Source organism: Fukomys damarensis, unplaced genomic scaffold (assembly GCF_012274545.1).
Source record: "Fukomys damarensis isolate Sample0158 unplaced genomic scaffold, DMR_v1.0_HiC HiC_scaffold_15, whole genome shotgun sequence".
NCBI lineage: Eukaryota > Metazoa > Chordata > Mammalia > Rodentia > Bathyergidae > Fukomys > Fukomys damarensis.
Window position 1 is genome coordinate 43,101,201 of NW_022900927.1, and position 7,834 is coordinate 43,109,034.

At 34.2% G+C, this 7,834-nt stretch overlaps 1 pseudogene; it reads left to right on the forward strand.

Moving 5' to 3' along the window:
• Window positions 1-1,516: 1,516 nt before the first annotated feature.
• Window positions 1,517-1,624, forward strand: LOC117286208 (annotated as a pseudogene).
• Window positions 1,625-7,834: the final 6,210 nt, after the last annotated feature.

Consider the following 7,834-nt stretch of genomic DNA (forward strand, 5'->3'; position numbering starts at 1 on the left):
TAAAATCTCCGTCCTCCGGGAGTTAGCACTTATTGAATGTCCTTTTTTTTTTTTTTTCCATTCAGTTTGAGAGCTTCCTGTTCTCGTTATGATAAGTAATTTTTAAAAATTGAAATATGGACATTTGGATTTTAGGTTATGAGACTGTTTCTTTGTGTTTTAGTTGGCTTCCCTCTGAGACCATACTGGCATGAGAAAGTAGGTGGGATCATTTCAGGGAGCAATTACAAACGTGCTCCAAACAAAAGCCCAGAAAGTTTTGGCAAAGAAATAGAAGAAATGAAGAAAAATCAAAGGGAAATTTTAGAACCGAAAATATAATAACTGTAAAAACTTACTCTCTAGCAGCAGAATGAAGAAGACAAAGATAAGAATTAGTGAACTGAAAGATAGAAAATACAGATTACCCAATAAAGAACAGAGGAAAATAAGCTGAAAAAAAAACCCACACACAACAAAAAACAGTCTCAGGAACCAATGGAATAAAAACAAAAGATTATTTCTTCCAAATTCTGGAAGGAGAATCTAAAGAAATTATAACTAAAAACTTCCCAAATTTAAAAATAAATGAATAAAAATTTTAAATGTTAAATTCCCAAACCTGTAGATTCTAGAAACTGAGAAAATCCTACTAACCAGTATAAACCTAAAGAAATCCATGAGACATATAGTTAAACTTCCAAAAATGGAACACAAAAGACTTTGAAAGCGAGAGAGAAATGACGTACAGTACACATTGCCTTACATGAAGGTATAAACAACTGAAATAACAGTGGATTTCTCTTAGGAATCATGGAGGCAGAAAGCAGTGGTACAACAAAAGAACCACGACTCAGAATCCAGCACAAATATCTTTCAGGAATGAAGGGACAGTACAGGCATTCTCAGATGAGTAACACCAAAAGAATTTGTTGTCAGGGGATTTACCCTAAAGTAGCGGTAATGGAAAAATCTTAAAATAGAAGTAAAGTGATAAAAAATGTTTTGGAAACAACAGAAGAAACAATGTAAGAAGGATAACCAGAAATATGTCTAAATACATTTTTTTTTTCTCTTGTATGCTTGTTTGTTTGAGATGCGCTCTTGCTATGTAGTTCAGACTGGCCTTGAACCCACCCAGGCTCACCTCAGTCTCGTGGCAGTTCTCCTGTCTCCGTCTCCCAAGTGCTGGAGTTATAGGCATGTGCCTCCACATCTGGTTTTTCCTTTTCTTCTTGAGTATCTAAATTAAGTTTGATGGTTTAATTTTTAAAAATTACAATACCATCTCATGAGGATTTAAATGAATACAGAGAAGCTAGGTGTGGTGGCAAATGCTTGTAGTCCCAGCACTATGGGAGGATGAGGCTGGAGAATCACAAATTCAAGCCCAGTCTGGGTAACTTAGTGAGACGCTGTCTTAAAGTGAAAAAGGGCTGAGGATGTAGCTCAAGGAAAAGTTCCTGGGCTTCATTTCCAATACTGGAAAAAAGTGACTATAGACAATATATTTAAAATAATGTAATAAAAAGAGGAGATCCTTTTGTAATTCATGAGCATGAAGACCGAGTTCTCCCACTGTTGTGTGAAACATACCTTTCCTTCAAACTCTTTGTTTCGATGCCAACACATTATCCATCTGGTATGAAAAAAAAAATGAAAGGAATAAACTTCCACACTTCACTCAGTTTGCTAAAATGATGACACCAGGAGAGTTTGAGAAGTTGTATATATGCAATATAATACCTAGAGCAACTAATAAAAACTACGTTAATATTTACATTCCGGTCAATAAAAATGGAATGCAAGTTATGCATGGGAAAAGAAAAAACAGATAAATGAAAAACAGAGGTATAAAATAGAAAAAATATAAACTGGCATACTTATGCTCCTAAATGATAATTAGCTTAAATGTAAATGGTTTAAATACATCAATTAAATGACAGATTGACAGAATAGATTGAAAAACATGGCCCGTATGTATGCTGTATATAAGAAACTCACTTCAAATACAACAGAGGCCATTTGAAAGTGAAAGGATGGAAAAAGATACAGCATACAGACGTTAGTGAAGAGACAGCCGAAATAGCTGCACTAACATTAGCGCAAAGGAAATTACCAGACACAGAGATTATAAATGAAAAAAGTGCACCAAAATGATTTAGTAATCACAAATGTTTATGTATCAAAAAAGAGCTGCAACATATATGAAGAGGAAAAAAATAATCGAAATGAGATGTAGGCAAGTCCACAATCACATGTGAGGACAATACTATACTTCTCTCTCAATAGTGTGCAGAACAAGGAGGTAAGAAATCAGCAAAGATGTGAACAACTCAACAATGCTGTCAAACAACAAGATCTAATCAACATTTATAAATACTCTGAAAACACACTACTCATTCTTCCCAAGTGCCCATGCAATTTGATACACCAAGATAGATGATACCAAGAAAAATGACAGACCATAAAACAAACCTGAACACATTGAAAACAACTGAAATCATATGGAACATGTTCTCTGACCAAACTGGAATTAAACTACAAATCAATAATGGAAAGATAACAGGAAAAGTTCCCAACACTTAGAAACTAAACATTCTCTTTTAAAACAGGGTTTCACTATGTAGTACAAACTGGCCTTGAAATCACTATGAAGACCAGGCTGGCCTCAAATTCTCAATGATCCTCCTGTCTCAGCCTCCCAAGTGCTGGGATTAGAGGTGTGTACCACCATGCTTGGTTTAAACATTCTTCTAAGTAAACAAGTCATTGAAGAAGTCTAAAACGAAACAAAAAATACATTGAACTGAGTGAAAATGGAGACACAACATGTTAAAAAAATTAGGACATAGCTAAAGCAGTGTTGAGAAGATATTTAAACATTAAATGCATATGTTATAAAGACAAAAAGTCTAAAATCTCTTACCTCAAGAGCCTAGAAAAGACCAACAACAGACCAAAACAAGCAGAAGTAAGGAACTAATAAAACATACATCAATCAAATTGAAAGCAGAAAAACAATAGAGAAAAATCAATGAACTAAAGATCTGAGGTCAATGAATCCTGTAGCTAGAATAAAAAAGAGAAGGCAGAAATGGCTACTATGTTAAGAATGTTAAATTAGCACCATGAATGAAACAGGAATAACACTAGACTTTGTAGATGTAGGAAAACATAGGGAATAATAATAACTGCACACATCAATTCAACAACTTAGATTGGAAAAGAAAATCCTTGAAAAACAAACTTTTACAATGTACCTGATAATTTTTTAAATGGTTAGAATAGATAATAGCTATTAAGAAAATTGAATTTGCAATTTTAAACTTCCCCAAATTAAATATTTAGGCCTAGATGGTTTTACTGGAAAATTATATCCAGTGCTTAAAGAAGAATTGACATCAATTCTACATAAACCAAAAATGAAAGTTGATAAATTAGACTAAATTTGAAATGTGTGCTGTGTGACAGATACTGATAATTGGATGAAAAGACAAGGCCTAATTATAAAAAGAATTCTCAAAACTCAACAGTTTAAATCCAGTTATAAACTGGGTGAAAGATATTTCACTGAAGATAATATACACATAATTAATAAGCACATTAAAAATTTTTAACATTATTAGCCACATTGCAAATTGAAATCATAATAACTCTCCACATTTATAAAGTGTCTAAAACTTTTTAAAGGAGCAAAACCAGCATTGAGGCTGGAGAAAAAGTATGTCACCCTACATTGCTATAAAGAATGGCAAGTAGTATATCTACTCTGGAAAATAGTCTGGCAGTTTCTTTAAAAATGACACAATGACAACAATTGCTTTTGTTGGTATTTGTCCCAGAGAAATAAAAATATATATTCACATAAAAACCTATACACAAATGTTGATAGCAGTTTTATGTATAAAAGCTCCAAACTGCAAACAACCTAGACATCCTTCAGTGAGTGACTGGTTAAAATATTGTGGCCGGGTGTGGTGGTGCCTGCCTGTAATCCCAGCACTCGGGAGGCTGAGGTAGGAGGAAGACCAGCCTGCGCTACATAGTTCCAGGCCAGTCTCAACTACACAGTGAGACCCTGTCTCAAAAAACCAAAAAACAACAACAACAACAACAACAAAAAAACATTGTGGTACATCCATACCGTGGAATATGCCTCAGCAACAGAAAGGAATCCTTAATAAGTCCAACAACCCGGATAAACACCTAAAGGAATAAGTTGAGTAAAAAAGTACAGTAAGATACCGTATGATCCCATTTATATAACATTCTTTAAATGACAAAATTATAGAAATGTAGTGAATTAAACCATTCTCAAGATCAGGATGGGGAGGAATGGAGTAGAAATATGTGCAGGCAAAAAAGGGAAACACGGATTCTCGTGGAGATGGAATAATTCTTTATCTCGACTATATTAATGTCAGTATCCTGGTTGTGATGTTTTACTATAATTTTACAAAATATAACCGTTGGAGGAAACATGGGATTTCTCTTATTTTTTAAACCATTGTGCATCTACAATTTTCTCAAAATTAAAAGTTTAATCCCAGAAAACAGAAATCCTAAGGTTTTTTGTTGTTGTTGTACGGGGGATCAAACTCCGGTCGTTGTGCTTACGAAGCAGGCAGCAGCACCACTGAACTAAATCCCCGGCCCTAAATTTTAATCCTATTCAGGTGATTTATGGACAGAGACACCAAGTTGCTCAGTCTCAATTTACTACTCATCTATACAATGGAAAGATAATACCGGCTGTGTACACTGGAACTGGACAACTAACAAGGAAAAAAAGCTGAAGAACCTAAGACACTGGGCTACATGCTTAGAAGCAAAGATGTCTAGGACAGAGGGACATTTGTAATTTTGTTTCATTACTCTCCATCTGGATTTTTCTGGACTTTGAGGACCACAGGCCTCAAGAAGAGGAAGATTGGTTGATCTCCAATCCTATTTCCCTTCTCCCTCAGTCATGCGCTTGTCTGTTTTCCATATTAGAATTCTAAGTGATTATGTAGAAGAAAAATAGCTTTTAAATGAAGGATTTTTAGACGAACTCTTCTAGTCCCAATTTTTAATTTTATTGATCAAGTGATTAAGAAGCAGAGGTTCTGCTCAAGCCTCCGAGATAATGGTGAAGCTGAGAACAGAACAGAACAAAAGTTACTGACCCTCAGGATTCTGTGTGTGTTTCACAGTTGATTCCCTCCGAATCAACTGAATCAGTATCTCCTGTTTTGAATGATTTCTCATTTTTGTCCAAAAACAGTTTATTAAGCTGTTGGTAATTTGCCAAAGCAATATTTACTGTTGTCTAAAGGCATAATTTTATGCAGTCTTCCTTTAGCAGATGGATAGAATTTGTAGACATGTTGGTAGTCGTGCTATCAAATATTGTTTCTAGGTGGATGAAATTTAGGGTCTTATACATTGTTTAGGTGCATACTGGGAAAAGCTTGTTGCTGCCACCTAGTGGTCTGAATGATAGCTATTAAAAGCTTTTACACTCAGGACATTTTAAATTCCTGCTTTGCTGTTGTGATCTCAATCATATATTAAATACCATAGCCAATTCCCTCAGCTATTTTATTTCTATAATATTTCAGGTAAAAATGTTTTTTAAAATATTAATAAAAAGACCGAAGGCTGGGGATTTAGCTCAGTGGCACTGAACTTGCCTCACAAGAGCAAGGACCTGAGATCTCCGGTATCAAAAAGAACTAACCAACTAACTAAATAAATAAATACCGATTTTGGGGCTTACTTCAACTGATTAAAAACTTTCTTTTCAATAAAACAAAAAGATAAATTATATTTAAACCCAAATTCATTCTTAATTACAACCAATTATTAAATAAAAATAAACGCAGTACAGATTCGTAGAGTTCTTCCAAAATTAATAAGTTCAGAGGGTCCTTAAAAGTAATAATGTATTGGGGCCGGGGATTTAGCTCAGCGGTTTGGTGGCCTCCCTTGCAAGCACAAGAACCCGAGTTCAATCCCTGATACCAAAAAAAAAAAAAAAAAAAAAATAAAAAGTAATAATGTATTCATTTAAAAATTTCTATGACCAAGATTTTTTTTTTACTAAATCAGGTATTACATCTGTGTAAAAGAAATCTTGTGGCCATATTAAAGACTAATGTTATAAGAGCTGAAATTACTGTTAAGTGCACAATTTAATCATTAGAAGATCTTAACCATTTGTGTTTTTGTTGAACACTGATTTCTTTCAATTAAAAGTTATACTGAACACATATGATCCTGGTCTTAACATTAAAGTAATTATTTGAGCAGACCACACCCATCACTACAACTATTGAGCACTAAGAATGCTTAATTATATCTACATTCTCACCATATAACAATTTTCTTTCTCTTATGGGGGGTTATAAAAGGAGTGAATCATAAAATAATTTGTTTGCTCAACGTGTCATTAACTATTGAAATTGCTGATCTTTTGAGCTGGCTCACTTATCAAAGCTATTTTCAAAACAATTATAATAGTGATGATCAGATACTCAAGTACAAAGAAAGATATTTTATTAGCACAAGCTTGTGATACATAGTGTATACATAATTCATAATGGGGAGTTGACACAAAAGATATTTTGTAGACAAGGAGAAAGGAATTGTTAACAGGCCTAAAGGGAGGCTTGGAGGCTGAATAAACCCAAGAATAACAGGGTATAAAAATGACTCCTGAGCAGAATAGGACCAGTGATAGAAAGAGAAGAGTTAAAGGTTTTAGGAAAAGAAATAAAACAACAAAAGGGAAAAGAGGCTGAGGCAATGGCTGAACAGAATGCAAAAGCTCAACTAACATGAGAAATTTGGAAAGTAAATTTAAGTGCCTATTTAAAACTTTCATTTGTTTGTTTGTTTTGGTACCAGGGATCAAACCCGGGTCCTTGTGCTTGCCAGGCAGGCGTCAGAATCACTGATCTAAATCCCCGGCCCCTTATTTAAAACTTTCTACCTGTGCAAATTATGCTTTCAGTTGTTTCATATTTATTTTAATAATTGAATTAAAAAAAAACAGTTGACAGAAAAAGAAAAGAAACAGTTGACCAGTGGAGATACATTTTTTCAGATTGCCAAACCAAAAAACATGCAAAATGTATTTCTAACATGTCTTATAAATCACTCGCAGACAACTGAAGATTATTTCTTCCTTTTAAAAAAAAAATCTAAACATTGAAATGCCCTCAAAATTCTTCAGTTTAACGTTGAAGACATGGGTGAAAAATAGTGGGCTTTGAAGGAAAAGTATATGAGGCTTTTTATGTTGATTTTTTTGAAGTTGCATAAGGTAGAAAGTACATTAAGCCAGGTATTGCTCAGATCCTGGCTTCATAGTTTATGACCTAGGGTCACAAGTTCAGTTTCTTCCTCTGGAAATGATAGTCACACTGCCACTCACAGTATTATAGTGGTAAGGAGAATTTATTCATGTAATGTTCATAAGATGCTTATGTCATTGCTTAGCATATAGTAGGTGATTGAGAATGTCAATTTCTTGGTGATCCACCATGCTAGACAATATTTAGTAAAGCAACCAGGGAAGGCTTCACTGTTTTTCTCCATGATGTCTAGCCTCTCTGCTGCCTGGATCTGCATTGGCACAAAAATTCAGAAGGTGTTTTCTAACAAGTTTCATATAAATTTAAATCCCAAAGAATCTATTATTATACATAATTAGCACAAGTAGATTTTGTGCCCACAGGTATATATATATTTTAAAATCTTTTAATAATTAAAAGATATTGAGGGCCGGGGATTTAGCTTAGCAGTTCTGTGGCCTGCCTCGCAAGCACAAGGACCCGAGTTCAATCCCCAGTACAAAAAAAAAAAA